The 25,577-nt window shown below is 43.9% G+C and overlaps 1 pseudogene; it reads right to left on the bottom strand.

Moving 5' to 3' along the window:
- Nucleotides 1-2,359: 2,359 nt before the first annotated feature.
- LOC123083828 (uncharacterized ATP-dependent helicase C29A10.10c-like) lies at nucleotides 2,360-24,479 on the bottom strand (annotated as a pseudogene).
- Between the last annotated feature and the right edge of the window lie 1,098 nt (nucleotides 24,480-25,577).

The following is a 25,577-nucleotide window of genomic DNA, read 5'->3' as shown; positions in this document are numbered from 1 at the left end:
TTAGAGCCGGGAGACGAGTTCGCTAATGAGGAGGCCGTTGAGTTTGCTTTTGAGGATCCAGTCGACTCTGACAACTGTGCAGGCAAGATGATCATACCCTTGAAATCACTACTATCTTTGCTATGCTAGTTTGCTCGCTCTTTTGCTATGCCATTGCTACGATGCCTACCACTTGCTTGCAAGCCTCCCAAATTGCCATGTCAAACCTCTAACCCATCATTGTCCTAGCAAACCGTTGATTGGCTATGTTACCGCTTTGCTCAGCCCCTCTTATAGCGTTGCTAGTTGCAGGTGAAGATTGGAGGCCGTTCCTTGTTGGAACATCTTTTATTTACTTGTTGGGATATCATTATTTTATCTTGCTATCTTAATGCATCTATATACTTGGTAAAGGGTGGAAGGCTCGGCCTCTCGCCTAGTGTTTTGTTCCACTCTTGCCGCCCTAGTTTCCGTCATATCGGTGTTATGTTCCCGAATTTTTGCGTTCCTTACGCGGTTGGGTTATAATGGGAACCCCTTGATTTTTCGCCTTGATTAAAGCTTTTCCAGCAATGCCCAACATTGGTCTTACCATTTGCCACCTAGCCTCTTTTTCCCTCGGGTTTCCGGAGCCCGCGGGTCATCTTATTTTAACCCCCCTCGGGCCAGTGCTCCTCTGAGTATTGGTCCGACCGAGTAGACTGCGGGGCCACCTCGGGGCAACTTGAGGGTTGGCTTTACTCGTAGGATGTCTCATCTGAGTGTGCCCTGAGAAAGAGATATGTGCAGCTCCTATCGGGATTTGTCGGCACATTCGGGCGGTGTTGTTGGTCTTGTTTTAACCTGTCGAAGTGTCTTGAGTTACCGAGATACCGAGTCTGATCGGAACGTCTTGGGAGGAGGTCTATTCCTTCGTTGACCGTGAGAGCTTGTCATGGGCTAAGTTGGGACTCCCCTGCAGGGATTGAACTTTTGAAAGCCGTGCCCGCGGTTATGGGCAGATGGGAATTTGTTAACGTCCGGTTATAGATAACTTGAACCTTATCTTAATTAAAATGAATCAACTGAGTGTGTTACCGTGATGGCCTCTTCTCGGCGGAGTCCGGGAAGTGGACACGGTGTTGGAGTAATGTTTGCGCAGGTTGCTCTCTAGTTTCTCGTTCGTGCTTTGCCTTCTCTTCTCGCTCTCTTTTGCAAATAAGTTAGCCACCATACTTGCTAGTCGCTTGCTGCAGCTTCATATATTTACCTTGCCATACCTATAAGTTTAAATAGTCTTGATCGCGAGGGTGCGAGATTGCTGAGTCCCTGTGGCTCACAGATTACCATTACACCAGATGTAGGGCCTGATATTTCCGCTCCAGGGGACGCGTATGAGCTCAAGTGGGAGTTCGACGAAGACTCTCAACGATACTATGTTTCCTTTCCCGATGATCAGTAGTGGTGCCCAGTTGGGGGTGATTGGGACCGTGTCGCATGTTGGGTTATCTTTCATTTTGGCGCCGTAGTCGGGCCATGAGTGTTTGGATGATGTAATGTTATTTTTGTACTTGATTGACGTGGCGAGTGTAAGCCAACTATTGTTATCTCCCTTTTATTATCATATTACATGGGATGTTGTGAAGATTGCCTAACTTGCGACATATGCCTTCAATGCGATTATGTCTCTAAGTCGTGCCTCGACACGTGGGAGCTATAGTCGCATCGAGGGTGTTATACCATTACCGTTGAACGAATCAGACCAGGGAAACACCCGGAACGCGCCATCGAACTCCAGATCTGCCACACCAGCATGACCAAGACGTCAAAGGAGGAAACCACGATTCATCATCTTCCATATGTCGCCGATGCAGACCAAAATCTGCATTTGCTCCTGAACAACCTCCCAAGCTACGTGCCGGCGTTGGAGCATGTCGCGGCGATGGAGCCTGAGGACACAAGTCCACCACAAAGATGACGCTGCCGCCACACCACCCTTACTTGAATAGACTTGTTTTCAAATCCATCCCCAGCCATAGGACCGATTGCCTCGTCGGGAAGAGATATGAAGCTTCTTTATCCAACGCCACCATCGTCGCTTTTGAAACCAAAGACAATGAACAACCAAAACGCCTAAGCTACTACTGCCTAACCTAAAACTACACGATCCACACGTGTAGATTCGATGAACCCCCCTCGCCACTGACTACCAGGATCATCGTCGGAGGAGAGCCACCAGAGGAAGGCTGCGATGCCGGCAGCTAGGTACACTTGTGATTATCCCGTTGATAAACACACTGGTACTTCCTATGTAAACAAATACTATAAGACATTTAGTGATTTGAAACGTTTTATATTTTATAAAGAAATATAAGACTGTTTAGATCCACTGGAGGAATAATGATTTAAACGCTCTTATATTTCTTATTATACCAAGTATTTGTTTACAGACGGATGTTTACAGAAGGAGTACTTACAATATTAAGACACTGCAAGCACAGAAGCATCGACCAACGCAGCATCCAAGACTCAGCCATGCCAAACAGAATACCGAAACCAGATTATGGACCTGTTCTACATGCGGATTTCTGTATGTACACACAGACGGAATTTATGCAGGCGGTCTACAACAGCAAACCAGTCATACATGGCATATCTGGTCGCAAACCTTTAGCCCTAACCCGTCATATGAGCGTTTCAAAATGACCTAGCCCAGATTTACCCCCTATAGATCAGGTTTTAAAAATGAAAATGCCCGCTCGCGTATACAATACATAAATCTATAGAAAGCAGATTAAAGCAATGCCCGGCAACATCTGTCCAGCTGACAGCCTTTTTTCAAACATGGTCCATGTAACTCCGTCCTGCACGGTTCCACAACGCCGAGGGCCTGAGGCAGCCATCTGTTCAGCAGCCAACAAAATCAAGAGCCCATAGCACATGCCCCAATACAACAGCATCCGATTAGTAGCAACAGGCAACATCCTGCTTCATCATCCTTCTTCCATGCTGCACCACTCCACGCAAAAAACTGCAGACACCAATTTGTTCTCCTTAGGCTTGTCTCCTCGGATCATTGGACGGATTCGGCCCCCTGATCCTCCCAAACTGCAAATTATCTCTAGACCTATCACCAGGATGCCCCACATCATTGGACAGATTCCGGTAACTACCATTTCTCGCAACAGAATTGGGATGGCCATCCTCACCGGCCGTCATACCCATCCTTGGTGCCGGAAGCATGTCGAAATGCGTCGGTCTCGGTCCACTAGTCCTCATGTACCTTGTGCTGCTTGAAGAATTCAGGCCCCGGGCGTTTGAAAACTTGTTCATAGCTAGGAAGTCACTCGGGATGCTACTCAAGTCCATGAAACATTTCCTCGCCTTTGCATCTGCTACCAGTGCCGCCCAATCCTCTGACTGCATGAGGGCATTGGCATTACCAATAACCTAGAAAACAACAAAGATATATCAGTACAATGGCACAAAACTAGCAGCAAAACAACACTAGTACATTGCTCTTGATGCATATTTTTGAAGGAGGATGGAGGGGATACCCATAGAGCTCTCCTAGCTCGAGTAAGAGCAACATTCATACGACGTATATCTGCAACAAAACCGACACCGTGGTTTGAGGCACGGACACATGACATAATAATCACATCACGCTCCTGGCCTTGAAAAGCATCAACTGTGTTTATGTAGATATCTTTCCCTTCCTCGGTATTCATAACCTCCGCAAATTCCCGCTGAAGACACTTCAACTGCAACTTATAAGGAGTGATTATACCAACAGATGCTTTCTTGCCACCATTAGCTCTCAGGAACTTCTGAAGATGCTCATACAAACACAATGCAAACTGTGCTTCATGGACATTCTGGTATGAAGATGACCCGCCTCTATGGGACTCACGCCCATGCGAGATGTCATAGAAAATGTAAGGTGTCATTAATGCATCTTTATAGAATGCCTCATCGGGCAAGTTGGCGATACTTTCACTATCTGTAAGGCGGCCTTGGTAAAAGTATCTTGATGGAAATTCACGGATCTGGGGATGCATCCGATATTGCACTGACAGCAAAATGGTAGGGCAACCAGCTTGCTGAAACCTCTCAAAAAGACTCCTGCTGTAGAGTAAAGTTCCTGCTGCTTTGCTAATAACAGTGGCAGGGAGCTGCTGTGGATCACCAACCAAGACACATCTAGCTGCACCAAGTGAAAGTGGAGGGAGGACTCCTACTTCACTGGCCTGAGCAGCCTCATCAATAACAACCATATCAAAGCCATGATTAAGGGCGGAGAATAACTTGCGACCACTGCTTGATACTGTAGTAAAAACAATTTCCGCTTCACTGGCAAAACTAGCTTCCAGACTAGCCCTAGCATCTTCCAGATTGAAGTTTCTGCCAACACGGAACCTGCTTTCTGATATCAGCAGGCGTGACATCTCAACCAGTACTTTATCCCTGCTTTCCACAGAAGCAGCAAGTTTCTGAAGCAGTATATCACGGTTACGATCCCTTTGAGCAAGCATGTCTGGATCTACTCCAAACGAACCCTGAGATCTACCAGCCTCTGCAACCATATTAAGTTCCCTCTGCAGAAGTGTTATCTCTTGTGATAATTGTTGTTCACGGACTTTTAGTTGATGCAGCCACCCAATTACTTCCTCACGTCCCTTCATTAAAAGCTGTTCCGTCCGTCGCTCAACTGAAACAGCTTGTGCAGCACGGGACTGTGAATCAACTCCAACACGGGCAACGTCAGGGCGGTAGACCCTCATCTCACCATCTATGAAACCACGATCTAGAACACGAGCAAGCAGCTCATCTGTTGCAGCATTTGATGGGGCACAAACAAGCATCCGCGGTTTGGGGCAAAGCTTGGGAAGAGTGCGAAACAGGTTCTGATTCATGCTCTGCAAAACTTCATCCATTGAGCCTGCAGCAACAGCTTCTGAGGTGCTGCTAGCACTACCACCAACTTGCTCATAACTTTCAGGAGCAAGTTTTTTTAGCAGAGCAGCATAGTAATGTTGATACTGAACAAGATGAATAACATTTAGCATTCCCCAAACAGTATGAGTTTTCCCTGTCCCTGGAGGACCTTGTACCAATGTGAAAGGCCATGGTTCTTGTTTCTTCACTACTCCATTGCCTCTGCCAGCAGCTGTATGCATTGCAGCCCAATGGATTGCTGATAGCTGAGGCCCATTGAATGTATGATGGAGATGACAAGAAAAATTTGGAGTGAAGCAGTCAGGCATAGCAGGTGGCTGCTCTTGGTACTTGGGGAAGTGCTCTGGACTCGGCTGAAGAATTGCATTTTGCATCTAATGGAAACATTTCGATCAAAACCAACTGAAAAAATATTAACCAAGAAATCCAGATAGCATTTAACTAAGTATAACTGTATATCACCTGCACATTAAGACGGCGGAATGCGTGCAACGCAATATACTCCCTTTGTGTTGTTGCGAGAGAACCGAGACCAGTTAGATACCAGGTGCTTTGAGGTTGGAGTTTCCCCAGAACATTAATCCCACTGTCACAAATACAACACAAAAAGAATAATAAGACGACTGAACATACAGGATTCAGTTAACAAATGTATAAACAATAGATAAATGGTCAAGTTATAGTGTTCCTAACATCAAGCAAAATTAGCAAAGAATATGAGTTGAACCTATCAACCTAACAGCTAAAACCACAAAACAAATATGCCCATGAACCTTACGACAAAGCATGTTCTGATGAGTGACGTTTAGCTGCGGTGTAGCTTAAATCTATCCATTGGGCAATAGGCTGCTATGGTTGTCAGCATCAGGTATGATATATGAAGCTGCAATGAGTTGCAGAGCAGATGTTGCATGCATGTCCAAGAGTTCAATTTAACAGTGAGTGAAAAATCTGCATTTTTTTCAACAAGTAACCCTTGATACAAATAAAAAACTATGCCTAAGAATAAAACAATAGATCTATCTTGCAGAAAATCTCATTTATTGTGGATACTATACGCATGTATGACGAGAGCAGAGTGAAGTCTTAATGAGCAAACAACAACGGAGATAGTATTTACTTTCAGAGTGGCGGATTGTTAAAGAATGAGCATTCACAATGATAAATCCATTTGCAGAGAAAGCAAGGCTCCAACAAAACCAAGTTCAACAAATACTAGTTCAAATGCATCCAATATGTTGTTAGCCAGCTAAGAAACAAATAAACAGTGATATCGGAAACATCAGATTACCAGCTAGAATCAGAAGGGTTCCCAGCATAAAAACGGATAATTGCTCCAATGGGATCACATGTATCATTAGGCATATGGCGCCGGACTCTACCAACAAGCCGTCCACACTCTGACTCGGCATCTTCATTTGAACCAACAGTCTTCCTATTAGAATCACTTGACTGTGCAGCTAAAAACAATGAAATGGGTAAATAAGCGGAGTTGTCAAAACACTTTCTCGAGAGTAAAATATTTGCTCACTTAATAAACTACTAAAAGAGAAATACAGTGGAGCCACCTGAATCAGGCCGAGGGAATGACAAAACTGCAACTTCTCCTTCTTTAAAAGTCCACTTATATTCATGTGCTGGTAGAACAAGAACATCATACCACCCTGGACACATTAATCATGATTTGGTCAGGTGATGATTGCATCAAGAAACGAGAGTGCATACTACAGAACATGCCATGAATAAAAAAGTGGAAGATATACCTCTTTCACGCCTATCCACGGTTCTAATGCGCACCATTACATGTGCATCCCTTGAGACAGCCTCAAGGGATTCCTCATAAGAACTGTGTAGCTGAGCTCTGCATTCCTCAAAAAGCAAAGGCTCAAAAACTCTAATGTACTCCTCAGCAGATTCAAAGCTTCCAGGAACAGATTGAAGTTCCGACTCCTCTGCTCAGATAAAATGTGCTTTGTTAAATTACAGGAACACGTGCAAAAGTAGTCTTTCCATCAATGATGAAATAGTGAAGACGCAAAAGAAAAGGTGCCAGAGTATAAAAAAATGAGAACACACAAAAAAAAACATACATTGAGCAAACTATAACAACCTTGAATACATACACAAAGCAGTGAGCTTATAATTGTTCAGATTAAGCAAGCAATCATACATAATTCATTCTCATCACACAGCATATAATTTTCCAGATTAAGCAACTGTATTCAACTGTGTTAATTAAACTAAAGAGATCCAAAAGAAACATGGATAATTTAGGAGAACTAACCTGGATTATGCCAGAACTTATCACTTGTCACTTCCTGTAGAAGTCGTTCAACAGATGTGTCATGATATTGTGTATAATTTGCTGAAGCTTCTTTCTTGGAAACAAAAGACCTCTTGTTGGCTCGTTTCTGATCTGCCATGTTCTGCCCTGTTACATCTGCTCTCTGAGAAGAGAGTGGTCGGCCCTTGAACTGCTTGGAATCCATACTTTGCCTCAAAGTGGCCTGCCTTGGTACAGATTGTTGGTACCCATCTGAGGGGGGCATTTCAGCATTCATTTTCTTTGACCAGTTCGGAGATGCCAATTCAACATCAACACTGGAATCTGCATTTCTATCACTTGGGGTGGCAGAATTACTTCGTTCTGGACCCATCATTTCAGATTGCCTCTGGTCCCTGATGGCCAGCTGGTTCTGTGTTCCTGCAGCTACTTCACCAGCTGCACGAGATTGTCTCCTGGGTGTTGATATTGTCATTATACCAGCTTGCTTTGCATCCTCGTCATTAATTATCACAGTTTGTCTGGCTCGCTTTTTACCAAGCATTGCTACTTTGTGTTCATCTAACTTAGATCTCTTTGGAGGATTGTTCGCAAGCTTCAAAGCATAATTGGCTTCTACTCCTCTAATACCCTTTGACCTGTTTTGCAGGTCTAAAGCATCCTCAGGTTGATTTCCTTCACATTCAAAAGTTTTCAGGTTTACTAGCTCTGTGGGGTCATGAAGCGCTGGATCTCTAGGCTCATCAGCCATTTCAGTGTCCCTAGGGTCAGCAGCAATCCCGTATTTAACCACGACACCAGATTTAACAAGAACCAGGATCACTCTCTTGTGATTCTATTTCCACGTGGGTAGCTGCAGTACCAACCGACTTTGCTCTGTTGCTGGATCACTACTTCCTGCAGTGTCAGAAGCACCACATGCATCACACACTCAGACCACTCTCCCTCTACTTTTTGAATTGCTTGTGAAACCTGAATGGATGGATCAGCCTGTTCTCAGTTAAATTCAAGTTTTGAGTTCTAACAGTCCAGGTCCTGGATTCTAAGATATACAAACACAGAGGTTGAGTAATCTTCGTATAAATCAGCATGCAGCACCTTCATGGGTCCAATCCAACCCTAAATTCTTATTACTCTGCTCACTAAACTATAGAGACACCAAAGACAAATCTTCACTAACAGTTCACCTCTTTCCTCACCATTGCCTACATACAACAATCATAAAATAATCAAACCTGTTTTGACCATTGTCACAAAAGATCACGTCACAAGATTATGTACATATAAGAAAGAACATGAACTGTTGAGTTTAGCTAGTGTATCAAAAATATCAATAACTGAGAAGCTGCGCAAATTTTCCCTTATATAGCCTACTGCAAATCTTTGCATAGAAATATAAAATCAAAGAATAAGACAGATTGGTCACCATAATTTGGTGAAAGGGCAACAGTGGTCAAAGGTATCAGCTGCTTTGATTGGAGGAAGCTGAATGTGCTCCTCAATAGCTGTCTCTTTATTTCCCATGCAGATGTGCAATGGATATGGAAGATAGGTTGTGTAACAGATGGTTAAGAGAATATAGCATATAACTAAAGCCTATGATATTCTACATATTATTTATACTGCTTTCTTAATCTTTCAAATATAGGGCAAAGAGCTGGCATGTGCTAAGGGCCTTTAAGTATCTGGAAGAGGTCGTTAGTTTGCTATCTTCATTGTAACAAAGCTATCAGCGACAACAAGATTATTCTTTTCAGAGTATAGTTAGCTATAGTAATAATAAGAGAAAAAAATAAGAAGAGAACAGATATTAAGCTGGTTTTCTACTTTGATGAACAGAAATACGAAGAACAGCTAGGGACTTCAGTAAGTTTTCAAATGAATTGGGGCTCTATTTCACGACAACACTCTCTTAACGGAACCATTTTTTCTACTGAAATTTTCCAAACAACACTATATTGCACTGTTGTTACTGCTAGTTTCAGTAAACAAAGAAGACACATGCAGAACTAACACGGTCTGGGACACTGAGCCGAAGCAAAAGATAGAGAACAAATTATTGTTAACGAGAAATATGAAGTCAACTAGCACGATCTATAGCATAGCATGTCACCCGCAAGAAAAAAAAAACAGCATAATTAAGGATGTGTTTCCATTTCTGCAGTACCACATAGTACTAGTACTATTGTTGGCACATGGCAGGATACAGTACTGAAAGTATCGTCTGCCATCGTTGAGAAATTCGTTTGCATGTATCCGGCAATATTAAGAGGTAACCCCTCGGAGGAGCCGGTCTGAGTTCGGAGTGGTCACAAGCAGTAAGACGGAGGAGGAGGCGAGGCCGGTGTATGCGTCACCTGTGCCACGCGGGGTGCCGGAGTATGGTGAGCAAGGCTAGACCTTGCCGTCGGCGGGGTCGATGAGCTCACTTCCGCGCCTGCAGTCCCCCTCCCCACCTCCGTTTCGCCCTTGCCGCCGTCGGCCTTCCAGCTACCATCCAAGCCCTCACCGATGCGCCGCCACGACCGCCTTGAGGATTTCGACTGGAGCTGCGTGGGTTGGGTCAATTTTCTGAATCCAACCCGTCCTCAGACCAGCCCGTTTACATCCTTTTTTAGCCTAGCCCGTTTACAGTTGTGCGGGTTGAACCCACAAGTCAAACTGGGTCTAGACCGCTTCCCATCTACTGTGCCGAGGTTGCTAAAAAAACAAATCTACTGTGCCGAGAACTTAGCGTCCTCTTTTGGATTTAATAAATCTTTTCCAGTTAGGGCATGTGGTGACATATAGATACGTATGTCTCATGACAAAAAGTAATTTGAGGCATCTACATTAATTGTTTTCTCCAATGCAAGCTATTATTAATGGGCCTCATTAAAAAATAGAAAATAAAGACTAGTACATATGTATCTCTACTTTTCACTCTAACATTTTCAGCTTTTGTCACCGGATCACATTTTTTCTCTTCAAGCAACCGCCTCCTGGAGAGGATCCCGCTTCCCTATCCGAACCTACTTTACGTCATATTTGATCCTACATAACATGCGAGGCATCACCTCCCCGCTATGCATTGTACATGCCCTTAGCAGCTCAGAAAGGAGCGGTGGTCTAGTTTTGTATTGGAATGATGAGATAAAACTTGAAGTTTTGGGCCACTCAAAATATCATATTGGTACTAGTATTGCTGAATTAGGGACTACTCCGTCGTGTTTAACTTGTATTTATGAAGAGGCTGTGTCTAACTTGTAATTCCTCTGTTCCAAAATAGATGACCCAACTTTATACTAACTTTGTACTACAGTTAGTACAAAGTTGAGTCATCTATTTCGGAACGGAGGGAGTATTTACGGAGAGGCTGATATAAGCAAGAGGTATAAAATTGGGGAGACCTTATGTGCTCTCGCTGGTTTCTCGGGCCTCCCTTGGCTAGCCATTGGGGATTTTACGGAAGTCATCCATCAATCCAAACACAATGGAGTATCTCAATGCAGCCAAGCACAAATGGGCAATTTCAGAGACGCCCTTGATAGCTGTGGATTATTAGATTTGGGCTTTAAAGGACGTATGTGGACGTTTGAAAAGAAGGTCGCAGGTGGATCATATACTCGTGTACGGCTTGTGTAAGTGTACCTAGTGCCTCCCCTAGTTGGTTTTGGAGTATTGACGACAAACTTGGTTGAGGAACTAATGTGTTTGTGAGAATTGCAGGATAACACAGGTAGTAGTCCCTCATTGATTCGGTTTACCTACCAGAGATGACCCTTAAAAATGTGTGAAGACATTGAAGACAATGATGGTCTGTGAAGATATTCATGACAAAGATTATGACTCGAGAAGACATTCACGTGAAGACTATGGAGTGCGAAGACATAGTTGTTTCATAGTTTCCTTTTCTTCTTTGTTGAGTCATAGGAACCACTGCACTATTAAGTGGGGGCCAAGTGAACAAAGTCAGAGTGACTGAACTGATGCTCAACCAAATCCTATGTCTTCGAGCGAAGATAGTGAGAGCAAATCTTATCCAGAGCTGGATGAGTCAGCTTTACTTGTAGCCCAAGTCAAGCTGCAGCGTGTGTTTGAAATCTGACCGTTGGACACATGTCAGTTCCTTAGTGACCCAGGGTCATTTCGGACAAATCAGGTCGGGTTGCCTCCTGGCTATAAATAGCCCACCCCCTACACCATAAATTCGAGGCTGCTCAGAGTTAGTGCACGGCTTTTCTCGTTTGAGAGCAACCCACCTCCGAAGCATTTGAGAGAGAAATCCTTGCGAGGACAAAGCCCTAAACACGCAGAGCCAAAGAGTGTTAGGCATCACTGAAGTCTTTCTGTCTGCGTGATCTGAAGACTTGTTACACTTGAGGACTGTGGATCCTCCATCCGGTTAGGCGTCACGTTCTGAGCATCCAAGAGTCATTGTGGATTGCTGGTGAACGAAGTCCGTGAAGGTTTGGAAGTCTACCTTGAAGACTTACCAGAGTGATTGGGCGAGGACTGTGTGTTCTTAGCTCAAGGGAAATAAGGTGAAGACGCGGTCTTCTGAGTTGAATCTCAGCCTCCCTAACCAGACGTACAGTTGTCACAGCAATTAGAACTGGTCCAACAAATCCTTGTCCTCACCAAGCAACTGGTTCTATCCTTTACCTCTCTTTACTTACAGTTTGTCTTCGTGAAGTCATTGCCTGCTTGCATGTTCTGATTGACTTCATTGTGTGAAGTCTGTTGCTGTTTGGCTTCATACTATCTTCCATCCTGATCCATACTACCTAGCTGTTGATAGTCTTCGTGCTTTCACTTCATTGCTTACTTGACTATGGCTTGTCTAGTGTAGTCTACCTTCCGCTGGATATCAATAGGTTCATTTCTACTGTTTATCTTCAAAGCCACCGTGTTTTGAAGACTTTCATAAAAATCGCCTATTCACCCCCTCTAGTCGATAACTAGCACTTTCAATTAGTATCAGAGCAATGTGCTCCCTTGTTTTGTGTGATTCGGTTTAACTACCTGAAGTTTTAGCTATGTCGATTGCAGGAATAATCAAAGTCTCCGTTGCATGCCCTGTCTTCGATGGCACTGATTACCCCTACTAGAAGAATAATATGCGCATGCATCTTGAAGTCATTGACGTCGACCTCTAGTATGTCGTCAAGAACGGCGTTCCCAAGGTCGGTGAAGGTGTCACTGTTGCTGATGTCAAGAGGTTCATTCAACTGGACTCGACTGCCAAGAACATCATTTGTGGTCATCTGACCAAAGGACAGTATGGTCGTGTGAGTGCTCTAGAAACTGTGAAGCTAGTCTGGGACTGGCTCTCCAAGATCAACAAAGGTGTCTCAACCCAGAGAGACTCAAGGATTAGTGTTCTCCGCAACCTCTTCAACCGCTTCAAGGCAAATGATAATGAGAATTTCCAGCTCATACTCGATCGCCTCACTGATATCACAAATGAGCTTCGTGCACTCGGCGCCACTGAAATCACCAAGAACGAAATCGTCAAAACACTTCTGAGATCGCTTGATAGCTCATTCGACACCCTGGCCCTGATGAATCAAGGACGCCCTGATTTCAAGACTCTCGATCCGTCTGACATACTTAAGAGGTGTAACATCCCAAATTTTCAATTTTAAATGTTATACATTAGATCATCATGTATATCATATTTTATTTTGCATTTTGGTTGATCCTAGAAAATTCTACGCAACTCAATGACACACGAAGAGAGTTGGGGATTTCGTTATTTTCATATTTGAGTTTTCTCAAATTTTGAGAATAGGATCATTTGATTTTATTTATTTTATCATCAATTATTTCTATTACAAAAATATGAGAGAGGGAATAAAATGACTTTCCCAAAATAAAGAAATATTGAGGATTTAATAATAAAATCAAATAAGATTTTATTTCGGAGTTTTTAGGTGTTTTATTTGAATTTAGGAAAAATGTGTGTTTTTCAAAATTGCATTTAGGTCCCAAATAAATGTTCACCTTGTGCGGCTTGATTTTAGAAGCCCGTGAAAATTTATTTCAGAATTTTTGGAGTCTGTTTAGTATTTCTCTTTATTTTTCTTCCGAGCGGAATAATTTAAAAAAAATGCACCGACCTAGGGGCCGTGTCCGACCCGGACTCCCGGCCCACTAGGCTTTAAAAGCCGGGGGGAGGCCCAGCCGAAGCCAGCCACCCGCGCCCAACCCTAGCGCCGCCCCCCCCCCACCCCCACCGCCGCCGCGCCGCCGCCCGCCGCCGCCGCCACATGTCGCCCGAGGTTTGCCGCCGCCTCGTTTTCCGTGCCATCATAAAAAAAATCGGCGTTCATCATTTTTTTTCTCCGATTAAATCCGCGATTTTTCTGATCGCGATTTCTGATCTGATTTTCGTTTTAGTATACCTTTTCGCTCGTTTATCGGAATCAGGCGATTCAAGCGCCTAGAGTTTCGTCTCGAAACCCTCTATCCGTTTAACCAACTTAAACAAGATTTTGCTACTGTAAAATTTGCCCTAGATCCAGATTACTAGAACGAAGTTGTTTTCTTTCGCCGTTTGACTTTCGTTGCTTCATTTGATTTGATATTTTTTGCCAACCGGAGTTCTTAAGTTGAACCTTTTGGTTAGATCTCTTATTTGAGTTTTACCCGTGCATTAGATGAGTACTTATTGTATGCTTGTTTGTTTGTCTGTGATAGAATACCCGGAGTGCGCCGCCTGTTACTTCGAATCGTTAGGTTTCGCGGATCATCAGCAAGGCAAGTAACACTTTGATCATATCTTTTCTACTACCCAGTTTTATTGCATTAGATCAATCCTCACACATTGCATGATTAGGATCTAATTAAATTGTGGGATGGGAAGTAGATGAGGTAGTACCTATTACCTGTTATTATCAAACCTTTGGGAGTTACTTCTACTTTGCTTATTATGCCATGCTATGCTAGTAGACGTGGATTGGGTGAGTGATATCCATGATAGATGTGAGATTGTTAATTAATTGTTTATCTAAGGTGGCAACTTAAACACACATCTGGGTGGATTGAGGCCCCTGGGTATTCCAGGACTTACCTGTTTTCTTTTGGACCGCCACCCAGGCTCAAAGGGATCATGAGACTATTCATACTAGAAACTTCCGTGTGCAGCCACAAGCTATTATGGGCTCTAGCATAGTTGACTAAGTCGTGCGAACTCTTACAGTGGTAGACTAGCAGATGTAGGGGATGTAGGTGGTACAGTCTACCCGATCGTAAGGTGCTAGCGCTTCTGAAAGACTATGTCTCGGTCATCCGTCTTCTCAAACACCATGTAGTGCAAGAAACCAAACGGAGGCGATCGAGTCTTGTGGGGAAAAGTGCGCAAACCTCTGCAGAGTGTAATAAACTAATCATGGTTAGCCGTGTCCCCGGTTATGGACATCTTGAGTATCTAGTACTTGGATTATCATGTGAATCTCAATATGTTACTCTAAATTAATTTTGTTAGGTTATGTTTAATGATGATGCTTAATTGGGTTTGAGAATGCTGTCAACCATTCTCAATGTTTAACAACCACCATGATAGTTAAATAAATTTATTCCTTTGAAGTAGGGAAAAATTGGCTTTACGCAAAACTGTAACCATAGAGCTTTCCACCAGCCAAATATGCATATAGTATAGCTATTTCATTCCATTACTCTCTATGTGTTACATTGCCAGCATATTCCATGTGCTAACCCGTTTCGGGCTGCAACGTTAATGTTGCAGACTTTTCAGACGATGCTTAAGGAGTTTTAGGTCTTGGTTCTATACTCAGGGATGCCGTTGGAGTTGATGGACTCACTTATCTTCCAAGCCTTCCGTTGTTATCGTTATTAGATCGCCTTAAGCCATATTTATTGTAATAAGTTCTCTTTTGAGACACTCGATGTAATAAGTGTGTGATTGCTACTCTGCTATAAATCCTTCGAGTACTGTGTGGTGTCAGCATTACTGATCCAGGGATGACACCGAAGCACAGAGATCAGACTGTTTGAGGTCTGGTCGCTATAGAGATGGTATCAGAGCACACACTGACTGTAGGACACTACCACTAAGTTAGAGACCTAGATCACAATTCACTCTCTTCTCTTCTGACCTCTCATCTTTTCTACTCTTTAGGATGGCGGATGCAAGGAACAAGTTCACACAACCAGATGAAGATACACCCTTTGGACGTCATTTGAAGGAAGTCACTAGATACCTGAACATAGGAGTACCAAGATTCACAGGAACCTACAACGCCACTTTACCTGAAGAAGAGCGCTGGATGATTCAAGTTCAAGTTCCAGGAAGGACGTTCATGCCAGTCACTGAGCCCATAGAATTTTCTTTTGATGCACCAACTTGGAGTCTAGGAAAGAGCATGGCAGCTCACATCGCCATGGGACGCATTGGAGAAGTCTACCGCAAGGATCTCAAGGATACTATCTACCAGATTTGTGGGCGCCGAGATGAGCACTGGGAGATGATCAACACCCAGAAGGATAGATCAATTGCAGCTTTTATCCAGGAGTTAAACCAGCACATTCGATGACAGGAGAACCAGATGTGCGCCGACATGATAGATCTGAAGAAGGCTAAGACTAGAATCAAGGAACTGGAGGAAAAACTCAAGGCTACACGTGAAGATTATGAAGAGGAAATTGAAGTATTGGTGGATAAGAATGCCGACCTAACTATGAAGCTAGCAGTATTTATGGGAGGCCCTACGCCAGTAGATGAAGACGCAGAACCCCAGGAGATTAGCCGGGAAGACTACATCCCGGCACCGACTCGGAACCAGATAGTAGCGATGATGACTATGTTGATGAAGCTGGAGCAGATATCATGGAGTCTGCAACCGAAGAATATTTCTAGTAGACCACCTCATCAGTAGTAGTAGTCCACCATGTAAATATAGTAGTTCGAGCACTTTTGCAATAGTTAGATCGATTGTATGCCCTTGTTTGATTGATTGAAGTGAATTGTTTGCTTTTGCCTCATGTGCATATGGGTAGTTTTTTCTCTTTAGACCCCCTCTATTCTTATATCTCATCTTTTCTAAACCCTCAGATGCCTCCGAGACGTGACCCCGGATTTGCCTTTCCACCGGAGCTCACCCAGTTGATCCAGCAGCAGAACACATTGATGAAGTTGCTAGTCCAGAATCAGAATCAGGGGAACAACAACAACAACCCACCACCACCACCACCACCTATTGACCACTTAGCCCGTTTTCTTAGGCTGAATCCGCCGGTGTTTTCCAGTAGCACCGAGCCGATAGTAGCAGATGATTGGCTCCACAAGACAGCTAGGGAGTTGACCACAGCAGGATGCACAGATGCGGAGAAGGTGAAGTTTGCCGCACATCAGCTAGAAGGACCCGCAGCATCATGGTGGGAGAATTTCACAGCCACTTTCCCAGTTGACACTGTCACATGGGACCAGTTTCAGCAGGCTTTTCGTACTGCACATGTTTCAGCAGGAGCTATGGCCATGAAGAAGCGTGAGTTTCGCAACTTGCGCCAAGGAGGACGGACTGTTGGCCAATACGTGGAGGAATTTAGTAAGTTAGCACGTTATGCCCCAGATGACGTCGCTACGGATGCATCTAAGCAGGAGAAGTTTCTGGAAGGACTGAATGATGAGTTGAGCATGCAGTTGATGGTAGCCACCTTCAACAACTACCAGGAGTTGGTAGATCATACTCTTATGATTGAAGGGAAGCAGCAGCAAATTGAGAATCGCAAGAGGAAGTATGGACAAGGAAAGTACAATTCAGGAGCTCAGCAGAAGCTATGTTTTACCCCTAGACCGGGAGGACATTTTCAGCATACCCATGGAGGAGGTAGCTCGCACAATCACAATGGCACCAAGAATGGTAATGGCAACGGAGGAAGCAATGGCCAGAACCGCACCAACCCCTCAACCCCAGCCAAGAAGGACTTGAGCCAAGTCACTTGCTTTAAGTGTTCGAAGACCGGACATTATGCCAATGAATGTCCTGAATTACAAAAGGGAAATAGCAATGGAAGTTCTGGAAAGAAGCCGAACCCTTTTAACAGGGGACAAGTGAACTACGTTAGCGTGGAGGAGGTTGAAGCTCAGCCCGATGCAGTAATAGGTAAGTTTTTGGTTAAGTCATTTACTACACTCGTTCTTTTCGATACTGGTGCATCGCATTCATACATATCAAGAGGATTTGTTGATAAGTATAACCTACCAACCCAAGCCCTTAGGTCACCCATGTTAGTAACCTCACCCGGAACAGAGTATGTGGCTAGTCTATGGTGTGATCGGTTACCATTAAGGATTGGTAACTATGTTTTTCCCTCAGACCTAATAGTATTGGAATCCCAAGGATTGGATGTGATATTAGGCATGGATTGGCTATCAAAGTATGAAGGGAATATTGAATGTGCTAGTAAGTCAATTTTGCTTACCACCCCAGAAGGGAGAAGGATCAAGTATGTATCCCGGCATGTGCCAAAGAGGACTCAAGTAAATTGCTTAACAGGAGTTGTGCAGGAGGAAGTACCAGTGGTAAGGGATTCCCTGATGTATTTCCAGAGGAGTTGCCAGGCATGCCACCGGATAGAGATATTGAGTTTTTGATTGAGCTATTGCCAGGCACAGGTCCAATATCAAAGAGACCATATAGGATGCCAGCAAAGGATTTGGTGGAAATTAAGAAGTAGATTAAGTAGTTACTAGATAAGGGATATATTCGCCCTAGTTCTTCGCCTTGGGGATCGCCAGTACTTCTAGTGGAGAAGAAGGATGGATCGTTAAGGATGGTTGTTGATTATCGAGGATTGAATGAAGTAACGATCAAGAACAAGTACCCACTACCAATGATCAACGATCTGTTTGATCGATTGCAAGGAGCTAAGGTATTTTCCAAGATCGATCTGCGATCAGGATACCACCAGTTGAAGATTCGAGAACAGGATATTCCGAAGACAGCTTTTACCACCAGGTATGGGCTGTATGAGTATACCGTTATGTCATTTGGTCTGACTAACGCACCTGCCTATTTTATGAACATGATGAACAAAGTATTTATGGAGTTTTTGGATAAGTTCGTCGTGGTGTTCATTGATGATATCCTGGTTTACTCGAAGAATGAAGAGGAGCATAAGGAGCATTTGCGCTTGGTACTTGGAAAGCTCAGAGAACATCAATTATATGCCAAGTTCAGCAAATGTGAGTTTTGGTTGAAGGAAGTAGGATTCCTCGGACACGTTATATCTGGAGAAGGTATAGCAGTTGATCCCACTAAAGTTGAAACCGTGACCAAGTGGGAAGCCCCAACAACAGTTGGAGAGATCCGGAGTTTTCTTGGACTCGCAGGATACTACCGGAGATTTATTGAGAATTTCTCAAAGATTGCGAAGCCTATGACTGAGTTGTTAAAGAAGGATACCAAGTTCATATGGACAGAGGAATGTGAGGCTAGCTTCTAGGAGTTGAAGAAACGCTTAGTTACCTCAACAGTGTTGATTTTGCCGGACCAGACCAAATATTATGAGGTGTATTGTGATGCTTCACATCGAGGACTTGGAGCAGTGCTTATGCAGGAAAGGAGAGTTGTTTCATATGCCTCAAGACAACTGAAGCCTCATGAGTTGAATTATGCTACACATGATTTGGAGTTAGCAGCCGTAGTGCATGCATTGAAGACATGGAGACATTTCCTCATTGGAAATCATTATGAGGTGTACACGGATCATAAGAGTTTGAAGTACATTTTCACACAGAAGGAGTTAAATCTCAGACAAAGGAGATGGTTGGAGCTTATCAAGGATTATGATATGAAATTGCATTATCATCCTGGAAAGGCTAATGTAGTAGCAGACGCATTAAGCCGCAAGAGCCATGTCAATACGTTAATGACGGGAGAAATACCAAGGGAGTTAGCCGAAAATCTTCTTGAACTATGTTTGGAAATAGTTCCGAGAGGCTATGTAGCAGCATTGGAGATTCAGTCAACTTTGATGGATAGAATCAGAGAAGCTCAGAAAGCTGACAAAGAGATTGCCGCTATAAAGGAGAAACTGAGCAAAGGAAAAGCTAAAGGGTTTCATGAGGATGAGCACGACACCCTATGGTTTAAAGATCGTGTTTACGTGCCCAATGACCCGGAGATCAGGAAGTTGATTTTGCAAGAGGCACATGATTCACCATATTCGATTCACCCAGGTAATACCAAGATGTATTTGGATTTGAAGGATATTTTCTGGTGGACCGGAATGAAGAAGGATATTGCGGAGTATGTAGCAGTTTGTGATGTATGTCAGAGAGTAAAGGCAGAGCATCAGAAGCCAGCAGGATTGTTACAACCATTGCTGATACCCGAATGGAAGTGGGATAAGCTAGGCATGGATTTTATCACGGGATTACCCAGGACTCGTTCAGGCTATGACTCGATTTGGGTTGTAGTTGATCGATTGATGAAAGTAGCTCATTTCATCCCAGTAAAGACCACTTATACCAGTGCTAAGTTGGCAAAGATATACATGACCAGGATCATATGTCTGCATGGAGTTCCAAGGAGTATCGTATCAGATAGAGGAACCCAGTTTACCTCAAAGTTCTGGAAGCAGTTGCACGAAACTTTGGGAACCAGGCTAGAATTCAGTACAGCTTTTCAATCACAGACAGATGGACAAACCGAGAGGGTCAATCAGATTTTGGAGGATATGCTGAGAGCTTGTGCGCTAGATTACGGATCTAGTTGGGACGATAATTTGCCATATGCAGAGTTCTCTTACAACAACAGTTACCAAACCAGTTTGAAGATGGCCCCTTTCGAAGCTTTGTACGGAAGGAGGTGCAGGACACCGTTGTCATGGGACGAAGTTGGAGACCGCCAGTTGTTTGGACCTGACTTGATTAAAGAGTTTGAATAGAAGGTGAAGTTGATTCGCGATAGGCTCAAGGTAGCCCAGTCCAGACAGAAAAGTTATGCAGATTCTAAACGCAAGGAGATAGTTTACGAAGTTGGAGATAGAGCTTATCTTCAAGTATCACCACTTCGGGGAACAAAGCATTTTGGAGTTAAAGGGAAGTTAGCACCACGATTTGTAGGACCATATCAAGTTTTGGAACGTATGGGAGAAGTGGCTTACAAGTTGGAATTGCCCGAAGGATTGTCAGGAGTTCATGATGTGTTCCACGTTTCTCAGTTAAAGAAGTGGCACGCGGAGATGGCTGACATACCATTGAGAGACACAGTGCCATTGGAGACTATTCAGTTGGATAACGATTTGACCTACGAGGAGAAACCAGTTAGGATTCTCGAGTTTGCCAGTCGTGTCACTTGCAGCAAGGTTATCAAGTTTTGCAAAGTTCAGTGGAGCCACCACTCAGAGGATGAAGCCACCTGGGAGCGAGAGGAAGATTTGCTCAAAGACCACCCTCACCTATTTTCTAGCCAACCCGAATCTCGAGGGCGAGATTCATCTTAAGGGGGGTAGGTTTGTAACATCCCAAATTTTCAATTTGGAATGTTATACATTAGATCATCATGCATATCATATTTTATTTTGCATTTTGGTTGATCCTAGAAAATTCTACGCAACTCAATGACCCACGGAGAGAGTTGGGGATTTCGTTATTTTCATATTTGAGTTTTCTCAAATTTTGAGAATAGGATCATTTTATTTTATTTATTTTATCATCAATTATTTCTATTACAAAAATATGAGAGAGGGAATAAAATGACTTTCCCAAAATAAAGAAATATTGAGGATTTAATAATAAAATCAAATAAGATTTTATTTCGGAGTTTTTCGGTGTTTTATTTGAATTTAGGAAAAATGTGCGTTTTTCAAAATTGCATTTAGGTCCCAAATAAATGTTCACCTTGTGCGGCTTGATTTTAGAAGCCCGTGAAAATTTATTTCGGAATTTTTGGAGTCTGTTTAGTATTTCTTTTTATTTTTCTCTGAGAAGAATAATTAAAAAAAACAAACCGACCTAGGGGCCGTGTTGGACCCGGACTCCCGGCCCACTAGGCTTTATAAGCCGGGGGGGAGGCCCAGCCGAAGCTAGCCACCTGCGCCCCAACCCTAGTGCCGCCCCGCCGCCGCCGCCGCACGTCGCCCGAGGTTCGCCGCCGCCTCGTTTTCCATGCCGTCGTAAAAAAAAATTGGCGTTCGTCGTTTTTTTTCTCGGATTAAATCCGCGATTTTTCTGATCGCGATTTCTGATCCAATTTTCGTTTTAGTATAACTTTTCGCTCGTTTATCGGAATCAGGCGATTCAAGCGCCTAGAGTTTCGTCTCGAAACCCTCTATCCGTTTAACCAACTTAAACAAGATTTTGCTACTGTAAAATTTGCCCTAGATTCAGATTACTAGAACGAAGTTGTTTTCTTTCGCCGTTTGACTTTCGTTGCTTCGTTTGATTTGATACTTTTTGCCAACCGGAGTTCTTAAGTTGAACCTTCTGGTTAGATCTCTTATTTGAGTTTTACCCATGCATTAGATGAGTACTTATTGTATGCTTGTTTGTTTGTCTGTGATAGAATACCCGGAGTGCGCCGCCTGTTACTTCGAATCGTTAGGTTTCGCGGATCATCAGCAAGGCAAGTAACACTTTGATCATATCTTTTATACTACCTAGTTTTATTGCATTAGATCAATCATCACACATTGCATGATTAGGATCTAATTAAATTGTGGGATGGGAAGTAGATGAGGTAGTACCTATTACCTGTTATTATCAAACCTTTGGGAGTTACTTCTACGTTTGCTTATTATGACATGCTATGCTAGTAGACGTGGATTGGGTGAGTGATATCCATGACAGATGTGAGATTGTTAATTAATGGTTTATCTAAGGTGGAAACTTAAACACACATCTGGGTGGATTGAGGCACCTGGGTATTCCAGGACTTGCCTGTTTTCTTTTAGACCGCCACCCAAGCTCAAAGGGATCATGAGACTATTCATACTAGAAACTTCCGTGTGCAGCCACAAGCTATTATGGGCTCTAGCATAGTTGACTAAGTCGTGCGAACTCTTACAGTGGTAGACTAGCAGATGTAGGGGATGTAGGTGGTACGGTCTACCCGATCGTAAGGTGCTAGCGCTTCTGAAAGACTATGTCTCGGTCATCCGTCTTCTCAAACACCATGTAGTGCGAGAAACCAAATGGAGGTGATCGAGTCTTGTGGGGAAAAGTGCGCAAACCTCTGCAGAGTGTAATAAACTAATCATGGTTAGTCGTGTCCCCGGTTATGGACATCTTGAGTATCTAGTACTTGGATTATCATGTGAATCTCAACATGTTACTCTAAATTAATTTTGTTGGGTTATGTTTAATGATGATGCTTAATTGGGATTGAGAATGCTGTCAACCATTCTCAATGTTTAACAACCATCATGATAGTTAAATAAATTTATTCCTTTGAAGTAGGGAAAAATTGGCTTTATGCAAAACTGTAACCATAGAGCTTTCCACCAGTCAAATATGCATATAGTATAGCTATTTCATTCCATTACTCTCTATGTGTTACATTGCCAGCATATTCCATGTGCTGACCCGTTTCGGGCTGCAACGTTAATGTTGCAGACTTTTCAGACGACGATTAAGGAGTTTTAGGTCGTGGTTCTATACTCAGTGATGCCGTTGGAGTTGATGGACTCACTTATCTTCCAAGCCTTCCGCTGTTATCGTTATTAGATGGCCTTAAGCCATATTTATTGTAATAAGTTCTCTTTTGAGACACTCGATGTAATAAGTGTGTGATTGCTACTCTGCTATAAATCCTCCGAGTACTGTGTGGTGTCAGCATTACTGATCCAGGGATGACACCGGAGCACAGAGATCAGACTGTTTGAGGTCTGGTCGCTACAAGAGGCTCAACACACATGAGTTTCAGTAATATGAGAAAATAGATATCTATGGTCCCAACTATGGCCGAACTCGTGCTTTCAAGGCAAAGACTGCTTCCTCATCTGAAGAAGAATCTGACTGCAGTTCTGAGATCTTGAAGACATTGGAAAGGAACTTGCCATGCTAGTGAAGAAGTTCCAGAGGTTCACCAAGAAGAAAGGCTTCAGAAAGTCTTCGAGATCCAGCTCAAGAAATGATGAAGCTTCCTCCCATGACTATAGTAAGAGAACGTGCCACAAGTGCAAGAAACCTGGTCACTACATCTCTGAATGTCCTCAATGGGACAATGAGAACAACAAGAAGAAGAAGAGCAAGGAATACGATTCTTATGACAAGAAGAAGAAGAAATCCTCAAAGTCTTCTTCCAAGTCTTCGTCGAAGTCTTCATCACACAAGAAGAGCTCATCCAGCAAGGCTCGTGCGTTTGTTGGCAAGGAGATAAATTCATAGGAGGAGTCTGCATTTGAGGAGGCGGAGGTGGAGTCTGAAGAGAAATCTGATTCAGGTGTGGCAAGCCTGGCTCTAGCTTCAGCATACGCCGCCAAGTCCATCTTCAACTGTAACACCCCAGATGTAACTTACCATATTTGTATTCCAACTCTTGCCATTTTCGGCTCTAAGTTATGATATTCCCTCATGGTTGGGTTTTGTCTTCGTTTTGCATTTTGTCCATGTCATGCATTGCATATCATGTCATCATGTGCATCTCATTTGCATACGTGTTCGTCTCATGCATCCGAGCATTTTCCCCGTTGTCCGTTTTGCGATCCGACACTCCTACGTCCTTCGGCGCCCCTTTTGTCTCTTTTCGTGAGCGGGTGTAAAACTTTCTCGGAATGGTTCGAGATTTGCCAAGCGACCTTGGTACACCACCGGTAGACTGCCTCTCAAGTTTCGTGCCATTTGGAATCCGTTTGATACTCCAACAGTTAACCAGGGAACCGTAAAGGCCTCGTGTGTGTTACACCCCAACACCCCTTCAAAGTGGCCCAAAACCCATCCAAACCCCCCTCCATCCTCTCGGCCGCTCGATCACGATTGCTTGGCCGAAAACCGCACCTCATTTGGACTCTTCTAGCTCCCTCTACCTACAAATATGTGCCCCTCCCGGATTTTTCGCGCAGTCTAACCCTAGACCTCCCTCTCACTCCGCGCCGGACACGTCCGGGCGGCGCCCGACGCGTCCGCCGCCGCGCCCCGTCCACTCGCGCGCCGCCAGCTGTCGCCTCTGCCGCCTCCCTCCACCGCGGCCCGTGGGGCCCGGAGTAGGCCCGCGCGAGCCTGCGGGATCCGCCTCCCGGCCTGCGCATCCGCGCCGCCTCCACTGCTGAGCTCTGTGCCGGCCACCGCCTCGCTCCGCTCCGGCTTGCCGCCGACTGCAACTCCGGCCATCGGATCGCGCCACCTCGCTGGCCCGCGCCTCCCGGCCCACGCCCGAGGCCGCCGCCCGTCGTCCACCTCCTTCGCCGCTGAGCTCCGCGCTGGCCACCGCCTTCCGCTACTCCGGCGAAGACCCCGGCCGTCCTCGTCATCCGCGCGTGCCAGATCCAGATCCAGATCGGGTCAAACCCTAGGTTGACCCCTTTTTCCTCAAGTCCCTAACATTTTCAGCTCATGTTCATTACACCATAACTCCGCATTCGTAGCTCTGTTTTGTATGTGCCATATATCAAATTGTTCATTAGGATGTGCTCTTCATTTTGTTCCATTGCACCATGCTTGTTTGAGTCCATATTGATGTCCAAATCGTGGGTGAAAGAGGTCTATAAAATGTTAGTTCCTGTTACTTAGCAGATCTTGAGCATTTGTCATTTTTGCCATGATTATTGTGTGCTACATATGGGCATGAGCTCTACATGTGTTTTGGGCTATGCCATGCCATATTTACAGGGGTGTATGCCATGTATTTTTGTGATCAATGTGGTGACTATGACAAGCATGCAAAGTAGCTCTCGTGATATTGCTGTTTTCAGGGACTTAGAATTTCACTAAGTCATTTCCTTGCTGTTATTTTTATGCCATGTGTTCATGTTGCTACAGAGAGATCCATGCTTCTTTTGAGTATGTTTAGTAAGGATGATTTGGGCATATGGTTATGCTCTAGCCATCCATGCCCCTGTTTGCATTTATGGAGTATCCTAGAATGACTCAATCTTGCTCTACTTTTGCTATAAAATGTTCCTGGCAGATTGTTTACATGTTAATCAATTTTGCCAACATTGTTGTAGTTGATCCATGCATGCTATGAGATTGTTCTTGCCATGGTTAGCTTCATGATCATGTCTTCTTGCTTGTAGCATGCTTAGGTTGTCATGCAATGCATTGTGGTGAGTGTATCGAGCTCGGAAACATGCCTTCATAATTCTGTTTATGCCATGTCCAGTTTTCTGCTAAGTCTGAATCTGTTAATGAAACTCGCTATGTTTACATGGGCGCCATCATATTTTCTGTGCCCTTTTGGCTTATGGTCTATAAGGGACTTCTGTTATA

The sequence above is a fragment of the Triticum aestivum genome, chromosome 4A, assembly GCF_018294505.1.
Source record: "Triticum aestivum cultivar Chinese Spring chromosome 4A, IWGSC CS RefSeq v2.1, whole genome shotgun sequence".
Classification (NCBI taxonomy): Eukaryota; Viridiplantae; Streptophyta; class Magnoliopsida; order Poales; family Poaceae; genus Triticum; species Triticum aestivum.
This window is presented reverse-complemented; position numbering and strand designations above follow the sequence as displayed.